This window comes from Hipposideros armiger, unplaced genomic scaffold (assembly GCF_001890085.2).
Source record: "Hipposideros armiger isolate ML-2016 unplaced genomic scaffold, ASM189008v1 scaffold_441, whole genome shotgun sequence".
Lineage (NCBI taxonomy): Eukaryota > Metazoa > Chordata > Mammalia > Chiroptera > Hipposideridae > Hipposideros > Hipposideros armiger.
In genome coordinates, this window is record NW_017731791.1 from 1539462 (window position 1) to 1566763 (window position 27302).

At 39.5% G+C, this 27302-nt stretch overlaps 1 long non-coding RNA gene across 1 annotated transcript in view; it reads right to left on the reverse strand.

Moving 5' to 3' along the window:
* LOC109394853 (uncharacterized) overlaps positions 1–24151 on the reverse strand; it is an 82568-nt gene extending 58417 nt beyond the window's left edge. The window contains exon 1 of the long non-coding RNA XR_002126531.1: positions 24059–24151. This is a non-coding gene — a long non-coding RNA (uncharacterized LOC109394853). The remainder of the gene's footprint in view (positions 1–24058) is intronic.
* Between the last annotated feature and the right edge of the window lie 3151 nt (positions 24152–27302).

Genomic DNA, 27302 nt, shown 5'->3' on the forward strand with positions numbered 1-27302 from the left:
TGTGTGTGTGTGTGTGTGTGTGTGTGTGTGTGTGTGTGTGTGTGTGTGTGTTTGGGGGGAGAGACACCTTACCTGTCACCCCCCTTACCACCTACTTCCCCACTCCCCATGCAGCTTTTACAAATCACAAAGCAGGAAAAAGATGATTTGGGGACTATCAGTCTACAAAAAACGTTGGCTGCTATCACTCTTGGAAGAAGAATCTAAGGAGAGGTTAAAAAGAACAGAAAGGAGCAAAGGGATTTAGGGACATTCCAGGCATTATGCGAGGGCTCTCTGCACACATTTGCATACATTATCATATGTAGACGTTAACACCTGGTTGTTACTGATTATAAAACTTAGGAGTTCAGAGAGCCCAAGGAAGTTGCTGGAGACCACTCAGCAGGGAGGTGGCCCAGCTGGAGGTGATGTGGGGCCCCCACAGGAGCAGGGACAAGAGTGAAATTGATGGTTGGGTCTTAGGACACAATGTGTAGGACCCCCAAACAAAGAGTGAGGGGAGAGCCTATCTGCCAAGGACAGACAGGAACATTCTTCTGAGATAGAAATGAGTGGAAGAGCCTTAGATATGGAGCCAAACAAATAAAGGATTATTATCCTTAACTCACTAAATCACCGACAGCCACACCTCCGCACACATCCATATAGAGGGTCATAAGGAAATGTAATCCCATATCCACCAAGCGCTTCTGCTGTAGTCTCAACCTCAGAACTTTGCCTCAAGTTATCGAGAACTTTTTTCTTTCTTTTTAACTGAGCGTACTCTACCACTGCATCCTGACAGTATAATTAACACTAGCCCGGGGAGAGGAATTGTTCTGCATTAAAAAATAAGTATTATAGACAGATACTTTTTAGGTCTTTTTGCATGGCTGAGGTAGAATCAGTACACCAAGCGTGAGAAGTCAAGAGAAGTCAAAGAACAATGGAAAAGGAACGCTAATGAATTCTCGGATGTGTTGGAAACCTGTTAAGGCCTGGGTTTGACACTAGAAATGGAGTTAAGTGATTTTTAATTTTTTTTTTAAATTGCAATTTTAAATTGAATATAACCCAAGAATGCTGTCTGTCATTTTGCAAAATCTCACTAATGGTTGCACATGGGGGACATATTAACTCCTACCAAAGGGATTCCTTGAGAAATCAGTCATCTCAGAGTTTGGGACAAAGGTGATCTTCCCTGAAATGATGCAGCTATTTTCCTGCATATATTTGAAACTGAGCTGTTTGTGTTTGTCACAGGGCCACACTGCAAGGTCATAAGGTTTTGGGAGGTAGAAAGGAAGTTCATCTAAATCCAATACCTTTGTCTAAAAGGCAAAGAAATAGGCCTGTCCCAGTCCAACAGCCAGTCAAGTGACAATCCGAGATGAGAACCCAGGCCCTGTGGGTCTTGGTCCTGGACCCATTCGGTCTCGTCACTGACAGTTCTGGGAGCCAAGGGCCCTCTTGAGATATTTATCCTAATCTGTCATCTTGTAGGTTGTCCTGTCATGCGTAGCAGTAAGAAAACGGTCCCCTTCATAAATCAGCAGCTTCTTAATTGAATACACTGGCACTTCCCCCAAATAATCATCCAGGAAAGTAAGAAAAGTTAGGGAAGTAGTTCCTGAACTAATGGTCTGATATCTTATTGAATTGATATGGAAATCAGTCTACCAACTGTTAATCACAAAATGAGAACAGAGGATTGGAAAATGCCTGATCAACTATTTAGAATTCTTTAATGGGATATATTGTTATTATCATTATTGTTACTACTCCTTCCATTACCATATTTGAATTTGGTGTTGAAAGATATAATAAAATAAACACTAATTCAGACGAACTGGGAGAGAACAGTCTAAATCATATACTGTGTTATTAAAATGTAGTGTTATTATTGGGAAGTGCATAATCTAACTTAAAGTTACAGCTAACAGAATGCAGCCAAATACAGTTTTTTTTCTGTTCTACCTCACGATAAGAAATATTTGTATTTGAAATTATACATTTACATGCTATAATTAATATGCTAGATTCCTTTAAAAAGAATTTATCCTGTTAATTATTGTAAACATGTCTATAAAAACCTCATTAATCCAGGCTTCCAATAATTCAGAGTTCAAGCTCATTTTCCCTATGCCAAAATGAAATATGCTCTTCTTCCCAGATAATGTAACGGTATATTTCAGAGGGCACAAGCTGAATTAATGAAATTTAAGTATATGGTCTCAGAGATTTTATTTGAAAGGCTTTCAAAATCTTACATTGCTGCCATCTGGTGGTCGAGTGTGATTCTCTACTATAATTTTAAAATTCTCTGTAAAGATCTATAACAATATGAACCCTACCAATGTGTTCATGCTGTTGCAAATTTAAATGTATTTCCATAAAGTTAGTGCAAGAATAGAATTATATAATTACCCATAAAAAATGCACATTATGGGCCGGCCAAGTGGCGCGTTGGTTAGGAGTTGGCTTGGGACGCCAGCTCTGAGCAGCAGGGCCCCAGTTCAGATCCCTTGAGGGCCAGTGACGCTGTGCCCTCTTCAGCTAAGATAGTGAACAACAGCTTGACCTCGAGCTGGGCTGCCATGAGTCGCCAGCGAAGGCGCAGGTTGCAGTAGGGCTGGCCGGTAGCTGGCGTGAGCTACCTTGAGCCGCCGTGAGCAGCCATCCAATGGCCGGTGAGCGACTGCCTCTCCCAGGAAGAGCGCAATGATAATACCAATAAGGGCCAGTGAAGCAACGTCCTCCACAACTAGACTGAAGAACAAAAGGACAGCAACTTGTCTTTTCCCCTTCCTCGATTCCCCAATGCTGTTCCCTTCCCCCAATTCCCCAATACAGTCTTTTAAAAAAAAATGCACATTACTATTAGCAATTTACTTAAATTCTTTACTCGAAGATGTTCTATAGATTATTAATTACTGTGTAGAGCAAGGTTCTGCCTAATGACTAAAACCCAAAAACAATGAAGAATAGTCTTTGCTAAGCCCATTTCATGTTATTTTGTTAGTATAATAGAGAGTTTAACAGTTCATGGTTTTCCAGTTCTAGTGCTCAAAACCCAAGCCACCTAAGGCGCTAATACTTATTAGTTAAATGACTTTTGGGAAATCATCTAACTGCTCTATATGTTCTATACCTCATTTCTCATCTGCAAAGTGGGGATAATTACTCTTACCTCTCAGGTGTGTTGTGAGGATTAAAGTGTCAGATACATAGCGAGCAAATAATTAATGATAGCAATTAGGAGCATTTCTGTCCTGAATAGCAACATAGACTAAACTCAAAGAAAATGGACAGTTCTTGTTTGGCCTCTAACCCTGAATTTTAAGTCACCCTGAACTAAAGGACAAATCAATCAGCTGCTTTGTACCCTGCCCACATAAACACTTAGGAGGAGTTTCTTTGCAACTTCTGTAGCAGTTTTGCCTGCAAAATATTTCTAGGCATTTCCAAAATAGCCAAGAATATAAGGAATCCAGACTTAAACATGGGGGAAGTGGGAAACTTTCACTGAGTTCAACTTACAACATTAAACTACTTCCTTAAAGGGCAAAGTTCTCAGCCCAAACGTCTTCCTCCCAGGGACCCAGTTAAGAGAGGCCTTCTTACTCCGAAACAGAAGGGGTGTCATCTGGACAGCCAGTTGCTACCCACTGCTATGCCTTAAAAGAGTTGATTTGCTACCCAGGACCTAACATTGACTCACCAGAAATTGTTTCATACACTCTGGTTTCCCAAAGGAGATGACTCAGGTATTTACTGAGCCTTAAGTGGTCATATTGAGATGTTTTGGTACCAGGAAAACAGCATGGAAGGTTTTCTCCTATTGATGTGGCACACTCCAGCGACTGCATAACCCCACCCAGGAGAGGCTGGCCAGGCTTAACCCTCCAAACCTGCAAATCAATAACATTCATTAAGTGGCATATGCATGCTTGTGTGGATCACTGTGCTAGGTGATAAATATTAGTCAAAAATTAATAAATAGGGCTGGCCAAGCGGCACGTTGGTTAGTTGGCTTGGGATGCCAGCTCTGAGCAGCAGGGACCTGGTTTGGATCCCACATGATGAGGGCCAGTGACACTGCGCCCTCTACAGCTAAGATGGTGAACAACAGCTCGACCTGGAGCTGGGCTGCCGTGAGTCGCTGGCGACGGCATAGGCTGCAGTGGGGCTGGCTGGCAGCGGGCGTGAGCTTTTGTGCACCGCTGTGAGCCACCGTGAGCAGCAGTCCAATGGCCGGCGACCAATCTGCCTCATCCTGAAAGAGTGCAACGATAATACCAACATGGGCCCGTGAAGCAATGTCCTCTACAACCAGACTGAAGAACAAAAGGAGAGCAACTTGTCTGTTCCCCTTCCCTGATTCCTCAATAAAAATCTTTTTAAAAAAAATAATAAATAAAGACATTATCCATATTTTCAAGGGACAAAATGTCTACCTGGGAGAAGCGAACAGTAACAAGGAAAATACTGAGAAATCACATTAACATAATGCAGAGAGATTACATGGTTCTTTGCAATGTGGAGAAGGAAGAGATGAGAGGACACTGACATGATTCTAATCTTTGAGTGTCTCTCACTCACAGTAGCTCATCCCTAATCTATATTTGCCCCCCCAAAAAGTTTAATAGCTATTTCACTTAAAGAATCTTTTATTGATCACCAATTTCTATGTGCATGGAGCCTCTAACAAAATCTAGTGTGATATTCTTGTTCCAGGACAAATAAACAGAAATTGGTTTATAAATTTCAGTTAATAAGGTTGAAAACAAACTACAGCGAGATTAATGTACAATTCATGTTTGTCATAATCAACCTCTAGATGCGAGAGTCTAGACAGGCAGTAATAAAGATTAACAATCTTATCAGGATTATGAAGCAGCAAATTATTGGAAAAGATAGCTTTGATTTATTACAGTCATCAAAGGAATTATTCCAGAGCTATAGAAAATGATGTGAGTCAAATTCCAGAAGAGACAGAGTCAATTGTTAATCACCAAAACGATTTGTATCTTGGAATCTCAAAGCTTATTTGAAAACAAAACAAAGAAATTAATTTTGTCTATCTCAGAAGAAGGAAATGTAGGCAAGTTATCAGTACACATTTCTAAGAGCCTGAACTACATCAGGCCACATCATGTCTTTTGGCATAATTGAATAAATACATAGGAAGACCAGAGTGATGATAACCTATTTATACCTTAACAATGCACTCAACACTGTCTTGTGATGAAAATCCATGAAAAGTCTATAGTTATGTGAATAAAGGAACTGAAGGCGACCCAGTAATTAACTAATTGGTTTCTAGAAAGGCTTATAGAAATAGCAGTGCCGTTGCCTATTACCTTTCCTCTTGAGTTCCAAATGGCAACAATTAAAGCATCTGTCTCAGAGCACCTATACTGTGAAAGCATGTGATGCAGAAAAGAAAACATGGAGTGCGGAAATGGGGGTACATTGATGGGAGAAATTGTGGAACCCTACAGAGAATTCAGAAAAGTCAGACTAAGAAGGAAAATCACTACCTTGGTTGACCACCACTTTGCCATATCCTGCAGATTACCATTAAGTCATCTGTCGAGTTGTCGGAAAAGTCATGATGCATTTTTGCAACAAAAAAACAGAGAAAAAACATGTCATGACTTTTCTGACAACCCAATAAATATTGAGTTTGTTTCTTCAGCCCATCATGGCCCTTGTTCTCAATCACAGGACCATATTTCCTCCTTTGGTTACTGTGAGCATTAGAATGTGAGTTCCATTAGGGCAGAGGTTTTGTATGTTTTGTCAACTGCTATATTCGTAGTGCTTAGAAGAGTGCTCAATAAATAGTTGTTGAATGAATGGTAAGTATGATCCATATACTCGCGGAAATAATTTATCTGCTGGGTACAAGATAAATAAATACTTTGAAATCAATAGCTTTTCTCTGCAGTAATAATAGCACTTACAAATGCAAATGGACAGTATTCCATTTGCAGAAGTGACAAAAACTATAAAGAAGTAACAATACGAGAACAGCATATATATGAAGAACAGCACAAATATTACTAAAAGACAAAACAAAATTGGAACAGATGCAAAGACATAACATGGCTGGATGAGGAGACAATAATAAAAATGTCAATTCTCCCCAAAACTAATGATGTAAATCAATGAAATTCTAATTAGTATCCCAAAAGAATCTTTTGTCTCAATTGGATCATCTTGAATTTTATACGGAAGAATAAATATCCAGTACAGCCAAGGAAACTACTGAAAAATTTGATGACAATGGGAGATGTATTGTAAAGTCACTGTAATAAAATCAATATGGTATTGACGTAAAAATAGATTTAAACTAACAAATCAATGGCATAAAATATACAATCTAGAAATAGATCCCAGTGTACATGTGTCAAAGGATACATTACTTTCATGATTAATGAATTGATTATTTTTAAAAGCATAATGGCACAGCCAGTGCTCCATATGGAGAAAACAAAGTTTGGTGGGCCTGTATTTATACTATATACAAAACTATCTCTAGTTGTATACACGAGTTAACTGCATAAATAAGTAAAATGAAAATGTTAGAAGAAAATGTAAGAGACTGCATATATCATCTAGATACAGAGGAAAATCTATTAATCAAATAAGAAAACCCAAACATTGAAAGAAAGAAACAAAGAATTAGAAAGGGAGGAGAGAAAAAAAGGAGGGAAGAAGGGAGGAGAAAGAAATAGATTTGACAATATGATTTGTTTTCATTAGGGTAAAAATATCATAAACAAAATCAACAGTTAACATACCTAAACAGTGCTTTTAGGGAAAAGAAACATTTCACAGCTTAGAAGACAGACAAAGGGTCATCATCTATAAGGTATGAAAAGCTCACAAAATAGTGTGCAATAACATGAGCAAAGAATGTAAATAGGCAGTTCACAAAAAAGCAAATCCAAGTGACCAGAAAACACAGGAAGAGATGTTCAAATTCATTAGTAGTCAAGTAAATGCAAAAAAAAAAAGAAATAGTATCAATAAGATATCACATCTGGCAAAAATTAAAATGCAATAGATGCCAACTACTGACAAAAATGTGGGAGAAAGGACATGATCATAAACTACTAGGTGAAATGTCAATTTTATAGTCTTTCTGGAAAACAATCTAGCAACATCTATTACAATTTAATATACTTACCCCCTTTGGTCTAGCAATTCTACTGGTAATCTCTCACATAAAAATAAAGGCAGCTAAAAATATGTACAACTGTTTATTGTAGGATTGTTGACAGTGGTCAGGAATTGTAAGCACAATGGATGTCCATCAATTTGGGGAGTGATTCAATGTATTAAGATCAATTTACATCATGAAATATTTTGCATCACTTAAAAAAATAAATTAGAACTATGCACATACTTGGAGAGAGTTCCTTGAAGTTTTCTTGAATGAGATAAAGAGAATGCAAAAAAATAAGAATATAATGCCATTTTTAAAACCAACTGAAAAATCACCTTCTATTTGTGCACTTGTACATATATGAGTGTGTCCATATATAGTTTGTTTATAATTATAAAGCATAAGGGGTAAGGTCCCCTGGTATGGGGAGGAGGAAAGGAGAGGGACAAGAGGAAGCAAACAAAGAAGAGAAAAAATTATAGCCCTAAAACCAATTATGATATAATCTCATTTATGTAAAATCATATATATATGCATATATATATGCATATATATCTGTATATATGCATATGTATGTATGCATATATATCTGTATGTTGGCAGATATATAAAGAAAATTTTAAAATTAAAAAAATTAAAACGTGAGAAAGAAAAGGAATGAGAGAGGAGAAGAACAGAGCGATGGAGGAAGAGGGAGAGTAAAAGTGAGAGACATGGAGCTAGAGACAGAAGAAGGGAACCGCATTGGTAATTATGATGCAATTACATCACATCAACTACTACATTTGCTAGTGACTTCATCTTGACAGCTTTCAACAATATCAGATACTTAAACAACATTAGTCCAAAATGTAAGGGCATTTTTCGTTTTAGTAATTTTTCTTTTCTTTTTCCTGCCACCGTACCTCTTCTCCCTTTTAAAAACAGGAAGAGCTTACTGCCAATGTTGAATGTCACCTACAGGGCTCAGAACTTTAACTGACTGGGTGGAAATCTATTAAGCTGTTATAGACTGGTTCTACAGACTGGTTTTCTAAGCATTTCATAGCATGTATGAAGTCTCAGATAATCTATTAAATGAGAGGCTTCTCTGAAAAGCAAAACTGTCCAAGTCCAAGAAAAGCTTGCTTTTGTAAAACAACAAATGCTTTCACGTCCTCAAAGTAATAAAAGACTAGAGGCTAGGTTTCCAACACAGAAGAAACAATTTCTGAAACACCTTAATAAATCTCAGTAATTGTTAGAACACCATGAAGTTAAGCAGAAAACAAAGAAGGATATCAATTTCTCAAAAGATCAAGGTCAATAGAATTTGTTACAGCAACCATTCAACAATTCATAATGAGATCAAATTTGTCACCAAATATCTTGGGAAAGTAATTACAATGGACATACTTTGAGGCAATGAGTTAGCATAAGGTGTCACCAAGGAATTAAGAATGATGACGATATTACAGTTGTAGAGAAAAACGGATGAGGAATACGAATGCCAGGGGAAAAGGTTTTAATACCCACATCGAGTCTGCAGAGTAAAATTAATATAAAACTTGAATTCAGTTAGTATCATTCAAATAATCTATGTCCATTAAAATTTTATATTGAACCCTCGTCTAGTCATTCATTCAACCTGCCTCCCTCATCTTTTCTCTGCTTTAGCAAGAATAGAGGACTGACCGTGAAGTACCTCGATTAATAATAATGCCAGCTTTTCTTTGTCGAGCCCCTATCCTATAAGAAGCACTCTTTGTATCTTATCATAGTTAAGCATAATTGCAATTTTATGGAATAGGTATTTATTTCACCATGTTAAGATGAAGAGACTGAGACTTGGAGAGGTACAACGAAAACAACCAAGGTCAAAAAGATAGTAAGTGTCAGTGAAGGGGTTCATAGCCATGGCTAACCTCAAAGCCTGTGCTTTTTCGGCTCCACTGTCTCTTGCTAAGTCAATCCTGTCCTGGAGACAGCCTAACACAGAGAACCCACCATGTCCACAGCCACCTAGCCTGGAGTCACTGACCAGGGACTATTTATACTAGCCAATCGTTGTTGTTAATTCAACACCTGTGAAATGGATCAGAAGACATGGCTGCCTGCCCCATCGGCTCACCTTCCTTACATGCATGTCTAGTGGGAAGCCAGTCAGCTATCTGCCACAATCAGTGTACACTTCAACCCCCACCCAGCCACTATCAATATCCCAGACTCCCAGGATTCACAGGCAAGTGACCTCAGGAAATCGGTCATGACCCAAAACCATATCTTCTTGTCTTGGAAAATATACACATTTTGTCCTAAGCTTAGAAAATCTCATGGGAAGAATATTAAAGGCTAATGGGTAATTAAGAGAAGGTTCCAGAATCTTATCCCTGAGAGCATCGAGGGTTGAAATACACAGGAGATTCTGTGAGCTGGAGGCCTCTAGGCCAGCACTTTCAGTTTTGCTGCTGAGGAGACTGGGCTCAAGGAGGTGACAGTACATAAAATTCTTCATAACGTGGCCCCTGCCGACTTTTGCAGCCTCATCTCATGCCCTCTGCCATCGTCCTTGTCCCAATTATAACACAAAACTCAGGGCACAGCAGCTAAATGCAATAGACAAATGGCTTAATATTTCTGTCCTTTCGTTTCACTCGTTTTCAATATAAGGATAGTTCAACTTTCGGTCCTTCAACACATTTGGATTGAGATTCAACCATACCAGGAACTTTCTGGTCAACCTCATAGGGTTTATGCGAGGACTAATCTTATAGGATTGATTAATGAGGTTTAAAGTCCATGTAAAAAATTTAGCCTGCTGAGTGCTAAACAGTCAATTCTCTGTAGATTTATTAACTATTATTAGTAGCTTTATTTTCTAATCTCACCTCTACACCTTTGCACATGCTTCCCTCCATTTGAAATGCCTTTCCCCAGATTATTCATCCTTTAGGACTCAAAATATCGCCATTACTGGCTTCCTTCTCCTCCCCTGGGCTCGTTGTATATATAGCAGGTCCTCAAATAACATTTGTTGTGTTCGACGCTGTTTTATTATAACATTGATGAGATGCCATAGGAGCTTAATTCTTATTTATATCAATTAGCCTGTGGTAAAACTGGTTTAGTTACATGTTGTTTTGCCGCTGTTCCAAGAACCTACTGACACTATTAAATAGGACTTGCTGTGTCTCAATTACAGAAATATCCGCATTGTATTATAATACCTTGTTCCATATCTATCTTCCCCCTTGCCCTGGGCTCTGAGTTCCTTGAAGGCAAATGGGGATGGTGTCTTATTCATAGCAGAAGTTCTTATATTTAGCACAACGACAAGAACAAAATAGATTCTCCATATATTATTACTGAAAAAGAGAATGGCCTGCTTGAGCTTTTACAGTGAATTGGTCAAAGCAGCAGAACTCCCTGGTTCCCTGGTTCCCTGGCCCAGTGCTTTTCTACCATGCTGCTTCTCTGAATCACTGAGGAGAGGGGTCGCAGTATGCTGGGGTCACCATACTACAGAGCAGCCTGTGCTTCTCAAAAGGCCTGGGTCAGTCTGGGTCCAATCAGGAGACAGAGCCTACACAGTGATTTCAACGGGGAAAGTTTAAGAAAATTATTACCAACTATGATTTAAGGGTAATGTTAAGATATAAGAAAAATCTATACACTGCCTAGAGCTAAGGGAGAGTACCCAAGGAAAGACAAACATAGGAAACTGTCCCCTCCCCATGGCAGGGTTCAGCTCTCATCGGAGAAGGTACAGTTGCAGCCCACTAGATGGCAGAGGAGTTCACTAGTCCACAGTCATAGGGCAAACAGGAAGCAACCCTCTGCGGTGCAAGCAAGCGGTGGCTAAAGGGCAGGTGCAGAGTGTGCAGAGCAAGTGGGGCGCTAGGACAGGCAGGAGGTCTGGGGCACCCAGGCACCCAAGGTCTGCATTGGGAGAACTGCAGGACGGATGGAAGAAGCAGGCATGCAGAGGGTACTGGGTGCCAGTGCGGGCAGGGGGCCTAGAATACACAGTGTCTGTGATCATCAGTCCAGACCAGGGCTGCGAGATCACCATAAGATCATGCGTCTGGACTCATGGTGGGGAAGGGCGCCACTGAAGAACTCCTCCCATCCACACTGCTGACAGACAGTGCAGCTACCGGCACCAGCACCAAACCCCTTCTTCCTACAGTGTCCTCCCAGTGTCCTCTATAAAAAAGCTTAATGTCATGCTCACCGTAAAAGAGAACGGCTCACAGTTAACCTGTCCATTATTGCAGTGCAGGTATTGCAAGATGGACTTGGACCTGAAAGGCAATAAATTGATAACTGGCACAACACCCAAATGGAAATGTCAGTGTGCAGTAGCTGCTCACGCTAATTGTGTTGAAGTCTGTGACACTGCCAGTCAGAAATGAACAACAGGGTTCACTGAAAGAAAAATGAGATAATACAGGTAATGCTGTAGCACAAAATATACTTTCAATTAATATTTTTACCCAGTTCCCTTAATGTTGTTATGAAAGCTTGTTATATTAGTTACCTGTTGCCAAAACTTGGTGGCTTAAAACAACATGTGTTTATTTTCTCATAGTTGCTATGCATCAGGAACCCAGGCTCAGTCTAACTGGGTCCCCTGTGTCACAGTCTCTCACAAGGCTTCAGTCACAGTGTCATCTAGGGCTGTGGTCTCATCCGAAGGTTCGATAGGGGCCAGATTTACTTCCAAACTCACTGAGAGGGTTGTTGGCAGGACTTAGTTCCTCAAGAACTGTTGGACTGAGGGCCTCAGCTCCTTAATGGCGGCTGGCTTGAGGCTGCTCCCAGTTTCTTCCTGCACAGGCCTCCCAGCTTGATTCGTCAGGGCAAGCACGTGAGAGGAGCCAAAGAGAGTGCAAATAAGTCTGCCACATTGTCTTTGCTTTTCATGTGTCACTATTTTTTCTTAAGAATATAAAATTAATACATGAAATTATAATTGTTTTTAAATCCCTATTAGAAATCTAAATATATTACTCTGGTTAGTTAACATATTTAAAAGCACTCTGAGGGCCGGCCGAGTGGCGCGTTGGTTAAGAGCTGGCTTGGGACGCCAGAGGGCCCCGGTTCGGATCCCACATATGAGGGCCAGTGACACTGCCCTCTACAGCTAAGATGCTGAACAACAGCTCGACCTGGAGATGGGCTGCCGTGAGTCGCTGGCAGAGGCATGTGGGTTGCCATGGGCTACCGTGTGTAGCCTACAGCCAGCGTGAGCAGCCAGCAGCCGCTGTGAGCGGCCATCCAGAAGTCAGCAACTGATCTGCCTCACCCGGGAAGAGTGCAATGATGGTGCCAACTTGGGCCAGTGAAACAACGTCCTCCACAACTAGACTGAAGAACAAAACGACAGCAATTTGTCTGTTCCCCTTCCCCCAATTCCCCAGCACTGTTCCCATCCCCCTAATTCCCCAATAAAAATCTTAAAAAAAAAAAAGTGCTCTGATCATGCAGGAAACGAACACAAAACCAACTGAAAAAAAAAAATGCTTTATAATCGACCCATTGGCTACCAATCACACAATCTTCCTCAAATTAGACAAGTTCAACCATTTGAAATAAATTATGAAATGTTTCAAGAGTAAATCTAATTCCTAAATTAATAACATATATTGCCTAATCATGCACACTTATAAATTTTTCTCAAAAATTTGATTAGCCTTTCTGTATTTATAGCTACCAAATATAATGGATTACAAAGCACTAATTTCATGGTGAAAGAGTACTTATTAAGCATTCAGTTATGCCCACCACTATATATATGAGGTGTGATAAAAAAACTATGGTGAATGCTGCTGCCAAGTGCTATCCAATGGAAAGGCAGGGATCTTCAATACGGGAAGCAGCGAGTCAAACCTTAGTCACAGTGTGTGACAAGTTTCAGCTTGTTCGGTGCAGTCAGTCAGGTATGAGCTATAGTTGAGAGAAGGTGTGTTTTAAAGTGTGCTATAAATCATCCTCCATCATGACAACACTCCATGTCACACATCACTTCTGGTACAGCAATTTCTGTCAAATAAAAACATTACAGTGTATCCTTATCCATCTTATTCACCAGATCTGGCACCATGAGACTTCCGGCTCTTCCCCAAAGTCAAAATGACCATGAAAGGTAAACGTTTTGAATTGATTCAGGACATTGAGGCAGCCACGACAGTGCAACTAAAAACACTCATGAAAGAGGACTTCCGTTTCAGAGAGTGGCAAGAACAATGGGATAAGTGTGTTCAAAGTGAGAGGGAGTATTTTGAGGCAAATTAATGGCAATTTGTCTTTTACTATAATAAATTTTTTTTCATTTAGACATTCACCATATTTTTTTATCACACCATGTGTACACATGTAAGAGTCTTTGATCCTAGCAGTTCACAGTCTAAAAGATTTAACCCTGATATGACTAAATATAGATATGGCAGCAGTAACAGAATCTTACATGATACTTCCTTATCTACTCACAGCACCCTTCCAGGACCAATAGGTATTCAGAGATGATATATCAAACAAACGTGAATTCAACAAATATTTGTTAAATGCCTATTATATGCCAGAGACTACACGGGGCACTGGGAATACAGTGGTGAATAAAGCAAAGAAAAACATCCTGCCCTGATAGGACTTACTCTGTCAGTGGGACAGCTGGAAATAGTTATGCAAACACATAATATCACTACAGATTGTGATAACTGCTAAGAAGGAAATGAACATGACCATGATATAACAGAGAGAGGGTAGTTTACATAGGTTGGTCAAGAAAGCCTTTTTCAGAAGGTGACATTTGACCTGAATGAGAATGAAGTAGATTTTCAAAGAGCTAGAGAAAAGTATTCCAGGCAGAGGGAAGGGTAAGGAGCAAGATTCTTTTGGCAAAGGGTTTGAGTGACTAAGAGACAGAAGGAGAGTTCACTGCCTGGTTCATGATGGTGAAGGGGAAGAGAAGACGAGATAAGCTCAGAGAGGCAGGCAGAGGCCCAGTCACGCAGGGCCTTATGGGTCGGGGAAAGGATTTTAGATTTAGGTGTAGAAGAGATATAAACTGATTTATAGTTTTTAAATCTCCCTGGTTGCCATATGGCAAATGGATGGGGTCTGAAGTGGCAGGACCAGGGAGGAAGCTGCTGCAAGGGGAGAGCTGCCAGATAATGGTAACTCGGACAAGACTTGTGGCAGTGGATGGAGTTGGAAAGACGTGAGTGATGTCAAAAATATATTTGAGCCGGCCGAGTGGCTCAGTTGGTTAAGAGCTTGCTCAAGAGTTTGAGCTCTGAGCAACAGCAGTTCGATGCCCGGCCCGAGCTGAGCTGCCGCTGAGCTGCCAACAGGCGGCAGGATGGCTCAGCTAAAAAAAGGAAAAAGATAGATAGATAGATAGATAGATAGATAGATAGATAGATAGATAGATAGATTTTTTTTTTGAGAGGTTAGATGTGAATGGTGAAGAAAAAGGAGGATTCCGGGCTGACTCCCACGTTGGGGCCTGAGCATTTACTGAGACTGAGCAGAACAGGGTTCTGGGTAGAGCAGGGGGAGAGTGGCTTGGGGGGGGGGGGGGTGAGGAACTCTATTTAAAATATGCTCAATTTGAAATGCCTATTACTCATCCAAGTGGAGATGTTTGCAGTAAGATTTACAAGTCATAGCTCAAGGGACAAAACGGGGCTGGAAATATCAATTCTGCTGTAATCAGCAAATAGGTGGTATTTTAAACCAAGAGAGCAGATGAGATTGCTGGGGACAGATCGTTAGTGGGTAAGAAAGAGTTTCCCTGGGGGCAAGCCCTGGGGTACTGAGTCATTTAGAGACTGGATAGCGGAGGAGGGGGAGGAATCGGCAAAGGAAATTAAGCAGGAGGAAAAACAGGAAAGTGGAAGGCCAGGAGCATTTTAAGTAAAAGGCAGTGGTATCAAACGCTTCTGATCTGAACCCTGAGCGCTGTCCTTCTCATTCTGCAGGACGGAAGATGACCTTGGCACGGGAAGCTCTAGTGCAGTGTGGTATGAGCTGAAGTAAGATCCGAGTAGGCTGAAGAGTAAATAAAGGCTAAGAAAGTGAAGACAAGTGGATACACCTGGGCTGAGAAGTACTGGGACGTGAAAGGAGGACCTGAATTGATGGCCTTGTAAATCTCTTTAAAAAACTCAAGAGCATCCAATAGCGCTTTTGCAAATACCAAATGGAGATGGTATTTGTCAAGGTTCTTCAGAGAAACAGAACCACTAGGAAATATTTAGATACATAGAAAGGTATATTATGAGGGGTTGGCCACAGGATTATGGAGGGTGAGTCCCACAATCTGTGGTCTGCAACCTGGAGGCCCAGGAAAGCCAGTGGTGGGGTCACAGTCCAAACCCAAAAGCTTGAGAGCCAGTGAGGGGGCCAAGGGTGTAAATACCAGTCTGAGTTCAAAGGCCGGAGAACCGAGGGCGCCGACATCCGAGGGTAGGAGATGTTGCCGTTTCTCTGTCCCGGTCTTATCCTATCCTCCCCCCACCCCCAGCCCCCNTATATATATATATATATATATATATATATATATATATATATATATATTGTATACAAAGTAATATACATATGTTAGGTTACAGTAACGAAAGGCTTTAGGGAGACACTGAAGCTGGGATTCAATCATGGAAGAGCAGTAGATTTATTCATTTAAACTAAATTTAAATTAGTTTATTAATTATTTCAGATCTGACAATTAATTCGTGAACTCGCCCTAGAAAAAGTGCTACACACCTCATTGCCGAATATGACTAGTCACCTTCAAAGTACTCCCCTTGGGAAGCTATGCACCAATGCCAGCACCTAGTCCACCCGTCAAAGCAATTTTGGAACTCTTTTTTTGGAATGGCCATCAGAGCTGTCATCATATTTATTACACTTGATGTTCTGAATGTCATCAAAATGTCTTCCTTTCAATATTTCCTTTATCTTCAGATAAAGAAGTCATTGGGGGCCTGATCAGGTAAGTAGGGAGGGTGTTCCAATACAGTTATTTGTTTACTGGCTAAAATCTCCCTCACAGACAGTGCCATGTGAGCTGGTGCACTGTCGTGACGCAAGAGTCATGAATTGTTGGCGAAAAGTTCAGGTCATTTAACATTTTCACGCAGCCTTTTTACCACCTCCAAATAGTAAACCTGGCTAACTGTCCAGTTGGTACAAATTCATAATGAATAATTGTTTTGACTCTTGATTTGGACTGATGGAACTTTTTTGGTCGTGGAGCATTGGCTGACTTCCATTGTGCACATTGATGCTCTGTTTCAGGGTCATATTGGTACACCCATGTTTCATCACCAGTGATAACACAGCCCAAAATGCAAATTGCCTTTCCAAAAGGTCTTGGCAAACTTTGACTCTCCTTTGCTTTTTGATTCATCGGTGAGCTCCTTTGGGACCATTTTTGCACACAACTTTCTCATGCCAAGGTTTTCAGTTAAGATTTTCCTGATTTTCTATTGATATTTACTTGGTCTGCTATGCTTCTCACAATCAGCCGATGATTTTTACTTATAATTTGATGAATTTTTGCAATGTTTTTTGTCAGTTCTGCTCGTTACTGGCCACCCTGACCTCTCTTCATCAGTGACGTGTTCTCTCCCCTCAGAAAAATGTTTAAACCATTCGTACACTGCCATTTTTCCTCATGGCATTATCCCCATAAACTTGGACTAATATGTCCCTGATTTCAGTTCCGCTCTTGCCAAGTTTAACAAGAAATTTATTTAATGTTTGTTCCTTGCTCTAATGCAAGCTCAGACATTCTTGCAACGGCACACAAAAACACTCAACAACAATAATGAACGCCACTCAGCAAGACACTGCCACACATCCACACAAACACAGATGTGAGACACTGATATTCCAAGGTTATGAAACCTTACGAGATGTTTGTACAGTGCTGCCAATGTAGGCACACAGTGGCAAGTTCATGAACTTAATTGTCATTAAGTTTAAGCTCTTGGTAGACAGTTCAAAGTAAAGAAAGATACAAGACCAAAAGCAAAATCTCTCCTCTTCCTTCCCCTATACTCAGCAAGTCTAGCACCACACCTTAGAAGTAGCCATTGTTATGAATTCCTAGAAACTTTATCTATAAAAATCCTTTTAAAAATTGCATTAAATTTAAATTCTGTATTAAAATTATATGAAAATCTTATATTTCAATTATGTGTTAAAATTTAAAACCCATAATACAGATTATATGCATCACATATGCCATGAGGTTTTCAATTTAAGAAAATACATCATCTTAGGCTGGCCGAGTGGCTCAGTTGGTAAAGAAATCTCGCAAGAGTGCGAGCTCTGAGCAACAGCGGTTTGATTCCCAGCCCGAGCTCAGCTGCTGCTGAGCTGCCAACAGGTAGCAGGGTGGCTCAGCTAAAAAAAAAAAAAAAAGAAAGAAAGAAAAATACATCATCTTCCCACATCAGCATTAATGGCTGTATAGTGTTTCATTGAAGAAATTCCACAATTTGTTTTTTAAATGAACAGATTCATTCCCTTTGTTATTTTTAGAGAATTTTTATAAGTCTATTTGAGTCAAACTAATGACATATGATGGGAAGCAAAATCTCAAATGCTCCCTCGTTCCCTTTTTCAAAACAAAAAATTTGCTTACAAATAATATTGCAAGGAGTATCCCCACATACCCACACATTTTTTTGTGCACATATGCACAAAAGGAGAAATTCCTAGAAGAGAAATTCAGAGTGTGTAGCGAAGAAATGAAGATTGTGGCTGAAGTGTGGAGGATGGGCTTGGAATGGGGAGGATTCCGAGGCTGGGGTCCAGTTAGGAGGCACGGGGCCAGTAGGTAGGGTACAAAGAGGCAAAGATATCAAGAGAAGAAGCAGATCAGGCACATGGATGTGACCTAAAGAAGACCGTGGGGCTGGCTGAGTGGCTCAGTTGGTTAAGAGCTCACTCAAAGGTTTGAGCTCTAAGCAACAGCGGTTCAAGTCCGGCCCGAGCTGAGCTGCCACTGAGCTGCCAACAGGTGGCAGGATGGCTCAGCTAAAAAAATAAAATAAAATAAAATAAATAAGACCGCGGATTAAGACCTGAAACCAACTTCTTCCTCCTCCCTTCCCTAACTGCCACCCACCCACTCATGCACACACCAAATCTAGTCCAGTTTCACCTGACCCGTCCCCTAATGAGGGTTTTTCATTAAATGGTGAACCGTAACCCTGTCAGGTCTCATAGTCCACCTCCTATAACTGAAGTAGGGCAGAGTAAGAGCAAGCATACAAGCGAACCCTGTATGACTTCAGAAGCCCAACAAGAGTTTCCAGGAAGCTGACAATTTGGCGTAATGGCCTGTACAGCATTTAACTCTGATGACCCAGATTTACACTAATAGAGTTGCCTCGTTTCTAAAACTACAACTGTAAAATTGCCTTTACTTTTCTTATACCAACTACTTTTAGAGGTATATTGGGGATGATAAGGGACTAGACAGAATGGAAAAAAAAGCTTCATTTTTTGCAATCTCTCAAACTGCATATGCATCCTCCAATCTGATAAAACTTTTCCTACATATTAATAATCGAGATGAGGCCATCTAAGTAAAAATACTATAGTTTAAAGGAAAATAAAGCAGGGCTGGCCGAGTGGCGCGATGGTTAAGAGCTGGCTTGGGACGCCAGAGGGCCCCGGTTCAGATCCCACATATGAGGGCCAGTGAACACTGCCCTCCACAGCTAAGATGCTGAACAACAGCTCAACCTGGAGCTGGGNCAAAACGACAGCAACTTGTCTGTCCCCCTTCCTCCAATTCCCCAGCACTGTTCCCATCCCCCCAATTCACCAATAAAAATCTTTTAAAAAAAATTAAAAAAAAAAAAAAAGTAAATATATTGGACCTTGTCACTAGAGACAGAATATGTTGACTATGTGAAAATCATGGTACCCCTGGCTGAAGCTGGGAAGTTGACGAAAACCCGAAGGGTACGGAAAGTGGGCATGCTGGCTTCCTCACCTTATCCAGTGCAGTCAAGAGAAACTGTCTCGAGACGATACCTCAGATTTCCTTCCCGGCCTCACTAACAATCTCCTTGAGTCCCTTCCAGCTTTTACCCATCCTAAAGCCAACCCCATGTTACAGGTCTTTGGGGCAGGTCTCTCACAAGGTTGTAATGAGACCGAAGGGGAATGAGACTGAAGCGATTTAGAGGCTTTCCTCGGACGCTGAGATGGATTGGTCTTTCTCTCCATGTGGTGTCGTGTGGTCTCTGCAACAGGGTAGCCAGGTTTTTATATGGCTACTCAGGGCTCCCAAAAATGGAAAAGAGAAGGTTCCAGATTTTCTTAAAGCTTAGACCCACTTAGGCAAGTGTCACTTGCACAGCCTTCAGTTAGTTAAACAGTCACAGGGCAGGCCAGATTCTAGGGGGAAATAACCTTGTAATATGACCCCTATCACAGTCATTACAAAGGAACAGTAGCCATATTTTATCCACTCCAAATAGGCATATTGGGGATTTCCTGTGGGAAGCATTTCCTCCCAAGTATATAACTTGGCATGTGGACTTGATTGGCAAAGGTTTTGGAGGTGGTCATCGGGCAGAGTCATCTGATCTGTTTGTTGAAGTCTGGGCTCTTGCTAGAACAATACATTTCATTAAGAACAGATTCTGCCACTGGCGTTTAATGCAGACATGTTTTCACTGACTCATTTCCTGGGATAACAATCTTAGCTATCAAGAAAAATAGACCTTTAATTTGTTCTTGGCATGGGGAGGGGGGGTTAAAACAGAGATTAAAAACAGAAGATGAAACAACACATCCCTTGTTGCTGATAAAAAAAAAAAGTGAAGTGTCAAAAGAAACAAAGCTAAAAGAAAACACACTTCCAGCTTGTTGCTGAAAGGAACTAAAGGAAACAGGCAGCAGTGAATTTTCATAGGCTCTATTTCTGACATGTATTTCACTCACCTGGATGCATCGCCTTATCACGTTAATGTAGTACCAGTTCCAGAAGCATCTTCTAAACAAGTGAGCTCTACCAGTAACATTTATATCTTTATGGAACAATCAAGTTGATCAGCAGTTCTTGCCATCTAAATGCTCCTCAAGAAGCAGAAGGAAATCTTTGATTATACCTCATTAAACAAAACAGCATAAAACTAGGTGCCTGGGAATATTATCAGACTTGGGCTGATAATCATAGTTTAATCAATTCATTCAAAATTTTATGTTGACAAGACTCTGCTACAGAACAAATCCAGCTTACAATTTCAAAATAAAACATAATAAAAAGACAGTATGGGAGAAGTGCCTTTAAAAGGGGTAATTCATAAGAAGAGGTGACACTTAAAATTACAAGACTACCTACTATCTCTGACAGGGGCTGGCAATGCCCTCAGGAGCAGAACCAACTTGACTGCTCTTCTCTGCTCCATGCTGACCAGACAAAACTCACACCATCAGCAGTAGCAACTACCTACATAGTTGATTTGAGAATGCCAAATCTTTGTTCTGAATTTTCTATAACTGGAGGTCACTGTTAGATTCCCCTTTGAGCTCAGCCATTAGAGGACCATTAGAAACATGTCAGCAGACTTTGATAGTCAGCCACAATCAAGATTGTTCATCCAAATAGCCAGCTGAGAGTACAGCTTGATGTAAATGAGAACATAGTACAGGTACAATTTTATACAGAAGTCTAGAAAAATTATATCATGCCACAGAAGAAACACCTGGTGTAAAAAAAGCATTACTGCTTTTATTCAAGAAAGTGTCAAGGCTAGAAGAATGGAGAAAACAACCTCCATCCTCAAAAAAAATACCCATTTCCTCTTATTGGACACCTACATCTGCCAGGCTGGTCATCATACTATGAACCTTTGCCCAAATTCACTTTTCCCCTCACAACAGTCTTGCAAGAATGTTATCAATATTCCCACCCTTCTGGGGAAGAAACTCAGGCTAAAGGAAGTTAAATTTCTTGCCCAAATCCAAAGCAGCGTGTGTCCGAAAAAACAGTCAGATTCATCTGGACTCCAGGAAATCACGCATAAACGTCAAGGTGAGTTCACGACATCACGTGTGTAGGTGGGGACATTCCTGCGCATGTACAGTGAACAAACATGCCTATACATACATCGCGTGTTCAAAAATGGTGGAAGCCTCCACCCATGGGAAGAGATTTTAGTATTATAGTGAGAGTATAATGAAAATAGTTCATGAAGAGGTCTGTATAGAGTCCTATCCTCCATGCTGCTTGGGCCTCAGGCAGTTTGGACCACATCAGCCTCCAGGTCCTGCAAATCAACCTGGGATTCTCTTGAAAAAATAAATAAATAAACAAACAAACAAACAAACAAACAGTTCTGGCATAGGTGTGGAAAAAAGTTTAATTAAGTCTCAGTCCTTCAGTTACACTCAGCAAATTACAGGATATGGTTACCTGACCCTTATAACATCCAGGGTGATCTAAATGGTTTTACAAGTTAATCTAAGCAAAATTATGTATATATANCTGTAGAGGGCAGTGTCACTGGCCCTCATATATGGGATCTGAACCGGGGCCCTCTGGCATCCCAAGCCAGCTCTTAACCAACACGCCACTCAGCTGGCCCATATTCTTATTTTAAAAGTAATGCTACTATTTATGTTATATATTCAAAGCCATGCAAGATAGGTATACTCCTTTAAAGGGAAGGAAATGCTCAGAGAGATGATTGATTTGCTCCTAATCACATAGCATGGAACATAAAAGTGGGAGTTGAACATAAATCCATCTACAATCAAATGTTATGCATTTTCCATTGCACATTCATTGTCTTGACCAATTTTTCTTTGTGAAACTAATTGTCCTTAAATAAGGCTTTATGGCTGACTCCATCCCTCAATGAGGGAGACACACATACCTAGCCAATCAGAGCACTCCATACTCTCAGGCAGAGTCATAGATTCAGAGAAGGATGGATGATACAAGATAGGTCAATGCAACATAATGATGGGACCATTATGAAATTTCTGAGAAAGACATCTTTTATTTGAGTTTGCTTAAGTAGTAGGAGACAGTTAAGTTAGATGTTACAAGTTTCTTAATTGTTAGGATAGAGTTGCTAGTTTGTAGGACATTAACTTTGACCACTGGTGGCCATCTTTGTCACCACTTGTGGAGAACCCCTTAGGGTTGAAAACAACACAGAGAAAATGAAGACAAGTGAAGAAAAGAAAGAGATTCCTAACAATATCATTCAAAACATGCATTCTTCACTAAATGAGCCATTCCCTTTTCTTTAGTTCAGTTTCTCTGTGTGTGACATCTCGGTTTTCTGTTACTAGCAGCCATGTCAGTTTACTGTATTATATGCTTCCATATAACTCTGGTCCTTTCCTCATATGCAGGTGTGTTATAACTCATTTATTTGAATGCATTTTGATTGCATCTCCTCTAAACACAAAGGTCCATGAAAGCAAGAATCATTTTTATTTTGCTCACCAGGGCATCTCAGTATTTCCCAGAACAACCAATAGGCACTTTTTACTTGTCTGTTGAATTAATAAGTAAATAAATAAATGAGCAAGCAAACAGAGCTCCCACTCGACTTTGCATTCATGGAAGAAGCACAATAGCAGACAAAAGCCATACCACCCACCTGTAGTAACCCACCTGGTCTTTTATTCATGAACAGAAATGAAGAATCAAAGGTCACCAGATATTTGAGGAAAACATTTCATAGAAGTACTGGGTGAGAAAAATCTATTAAAATGTAGAACTTAAAAAAAGTGAATAAAATTTGATAAAACAAAAACATTAAAGACATGGAAGCTTATTTAAGAAAGTTTCAATCATCTAATATAAATTCTAATACGAAAGAAAGAACAGGTAAAATAAGGCCAGAAGACAATCAAATAAATACAAGAAGAAACTATTGCCTAAATAAACAATGGCAAGAATTCTCAGTTGGAAGTCCCCAGACCCATGAATGAAAAAAACAATCCATATGTAGACATATTTGTGGAACTCAGAATACTAAAGCAAAAGAAACATACTGCAAGGGATAATTAAAATAACTTATGTGCAAAGAAAGAAGTTTCATATTGCCCTTAGAATTCTTCTTAACAATACTAGATTTAGGAAGCTAACAAAGCAAGAGTTCAACATTCTGAGAGGAAAAACCTTTCAATCTAAAACTGTACACCCTTCTAAACTATCAACCAGTGTGATAGAAAACATCAGACTTTTCACATATGCAAAGACAGAAACTTTACTGTGTACTTACCCTTTATGACAAAAATATTTACTTGGACATATTTACATGAAAAAATATTTACTTGATTATGTCATCCAGCAGCAGAAGAAAAGGAACCCAAGAAAGAGAAAACAGCAGAGCGAACAATGGAATTCAACTAGGAGTGCATGAAAATAAATCTCAGAAGAAAAATGAGTAGCAGGATCCAGAAAGCAATCAACCCGAATGAAAACAGGAAGCCAGAGGGAGCTGAGGAAAATGTCGTCAAGAATAAAAGCAAAATTCATGCAACAGATGAAGCTATTAAAATCTTGAAGATTTTAGTCATATGGGTAAATCAGGTTTGAACTTCTATCATTGACAAGAAAAAAGATAGCCACAGAGTGGGGGAGGAAAAAAAATAGCTGTACAAAAAAAAAAAAAAGGTAGGGCACGTTTTTTGACAATTGGCATCACAACCGTACCTCACAGTAAAGATATTAGGCCCAAAGGACTGCGNCCAGCCCCCCCGCCCTGCATTCTCTGTCTCCCTGACTTGCACAACTTGAGTACATGAGCCTCCCGTTTCCCATAGTCTCCATCACCTCCTCCATAGCCCTTCCCCTCATTGTTTTTACAATTCCGCTGCCACAGCTGATTTGCCCGATAAGGATTTTGACCACAAGTGACCTACCTCAGCTTTCTTGTTATACAACTGACGCTTGAACAAGCACATGGATGCGGGGGACCCACCCAGGGGCTGTTGAAAATCCGCGCATGACTTTTGGCTCTAACAGTCTGCCCTTGGCATCCGCAGATTCAACAAACCACAGCTGGGAAAATGTATTTAAGACGCTCAGTTGCGAATCTGCGGCTAGGAATATGTAAATACTGTTTTCAATCTCTGGCCAGTTGAATCGTGGATGCGAAACCCAAGGATACCAAAGGGTTGACTGAATTTATTGAAAAAAATCATCTCAAAAATGGACCCGCACAGTTCAAACCCTGTTGTTCAAGGATCAACTGTATACCCTCAAACTTCTCTACTTGCAAGTTTGCAGACAAGCTTAAAATCGTTTAGACTTGGAAGATACGAAAGAACATTTTTTGGGTAATTTGTTTGGAAGATTGCACACGTGCGCATAATCTGAGCCACTCAGTGGTTTCAATTCAGTTTATCATTGCCCCAAACTATTGCTTTTGTCAGAAACTTTGATTTAAATGGTTTTTCCATTTGATATAAATTCAACTTTCTTTTCAGAGTTGAGGACATGAAGCAGGTTATTGCCACCATTATAAAAAATTGATGTAACACTTTGCAACTACAAAAAGATGTGCCAATGTAAGATAGCAGGCCATTTTAATTCAGAGATTGAGGAAGACTGTCACACAGAAAATCAGTCAACCACTCTATGGCCTCCAAGAAACTTGCTAATGACATTTCTAATGAGAGTAATCACAAATATTTTTTCTTGCTTTGAGAAATCATTCCTAAACTCCATAGCCAGGAAAAAGGGGGGGGGGAAACCTACTCAAAGCCTAATTTAATATCTAAGTTATTCTAATTTACCTTTTTCCCTCAAATAAGAGCACTTAAACCTACTCCGGTAACACATTACTCTCACATTTTCTGTCTTCCAGTTTTAGTTACATATAAACAAAAACAAACGTTCAGTTCTTATCCAGCTGCTTATAATAACATTAATTTTTTTTCTTTAGATTTGGGACAGTATTAAAAAGTAGGTTGACGATTTCTGTTTTGGTCACATCGCCTTCCATTAACAGGTATTGGCTTCATTGTTAAAATTCCAGACTACTAAAAAAAAAAATTGACTGTCCAGAAATATATTTATATATTATATTATATTATATTATAATTTATGTGTGTATTGTTAATTAAAAGCCCCTGATAACTCTCAATATATAATTTTAAATATTTTCTCTACATAACATTCTATAGTTAACAGAGATCCAAGACACCAAATTGAATCTTGTCAGTAGGACTGATAAAATTCATTTGAGTATTGTGAACAAAGAGTTATGTGAAAGTGATTCCTTTGCCACGTAGGCACATCATGGGTAATTTGTGAGTCAAATGTGACCATTTTGCACTTTATGAATCATGGAAGAAACACCAAGAACCTGCCAACCCTCAACTTAGCAGTTTGACCCTATGAGATGTCACCAGTCTTATTTCAAAGATGCTCCCAACTGTCCCTCCTTTCCTTGTACTTTTTTATGCTTCTAGATACAGAGGATTTCTCTATTACTTTTCTTTTGTTTTCCCATTGTACAAATTGAAACATGTTTTCCACTATACGATCATGTTTTTGTACATTTCTATCTTCTATCTCTCGGCACTCTAAAATGGTGAAAATGTTTACAAATGATGAAAAACAATGGGGTTTTCCCCTAGTTTTATTGAGATATAATTGACATGTAACATTACATTCACTTTAGATGTACAACATAATGATTTGATACAAGTATATATTGCAATATGATTACCACATTAGTCTAGTTAATATTCATCACCTCACATAGTTGCAATTTTATTGTGTGTGGTGAGAATGTTAAGATCTACTTTCTTAGCAACTTTCAAATATACAATATAATATTGTTAACTATAGTTACCATGCTATACATTACATCCCCAGAACTTATAACTGGAAGTTTATACCTTCATCTAGTTCCTCAAAACCTTGTCTCTGGCAACTACCAATCTGTTCTCTGTTTCTATTATTTCATATTTTTTTTAGATTCCACATATAAGTGAGATTATACAGTATTTGTCTTTCTCTGTCTGACTTATTTCACTTAGCATAATGCCCTCAAGGTGCATACATGTCACAAATGGCAGGATTTCCCCCCTTTCTGTGGCTTAATAACATTACATTGTATATATATGACACATCTTCTTTATTCATTCATCCATCAGTGGACACTTAGGTTGTATCCATGTCTTGGCTATTGTAAATAATGCTGCAATGAACATAGTAGTACAGATATCTCTTCAAGATGTGTTTTCATTTTCTTCAGATATATACCCAGAGTGGAATTGCTGGATCATATGCTAGTTTTATTTTTTTTTTTAAGGCACCTCCATACTGTTTTCCATAGTGGCTGTACCAATTTACATTCCCACCAACAGTGCACAGGGGTTGCCTTTTCTCCACATCCTCACCAACACTTGTTATTAGCTGTCTATTTGATGACAGCCATTCTAAGACATGTGAGATGATATTTCATTGTGGTTTTGATTTTCATTTCCCTGATGATTAGTGACGTTGAGTACCTTTTCATGTACCCGTTGGCAATTTGTGTGTCTTCTTTAGAAAATATTTAATCAATTTCTCTGCCCATTTTTCAATAACAACAGGAATTTTTAAACACTGCTGATAGGAGTATAAATAATTACAACAACCTCTGAAAACAACTTGACAAAATCTAGTGAAGCTGAAAAAATTTATACCCTAAAACCCAATAATCCATTCCTATATATGTGCCCTAGAATAAATAAACTCTTGCATATTTACATGGGGACACATATGAGAATATTCAAAGCAATCTTAACTCTTATAAACAACCTAAATATCCATTAAGAAGAGAATGAACTTTTAAAATTGCAATGTGGTCGTATTCTGGGACATTATGTAAAAGTAGAAATTAATGGATTACAGCTATGTGTATCAACATGGATGAATCTCACAAAGATGGTAAAAAAAAAAACAAGCTACAGAAGAAAACTACAGCGTAATGATATTTATGTAAAGTTTACCAGTATGCAGAACAACACTAATAATGAGGATGAGAACCATTCAAGACAGTGATGTCCTATTGGAAACAGAAAGGAGGGGATAATCAGGGAAGAGTACACAGGGGGAATTGGATATACTATTAATGTTTTCTTTTTAAGCTAAGTTGTTAAGTACACGAGT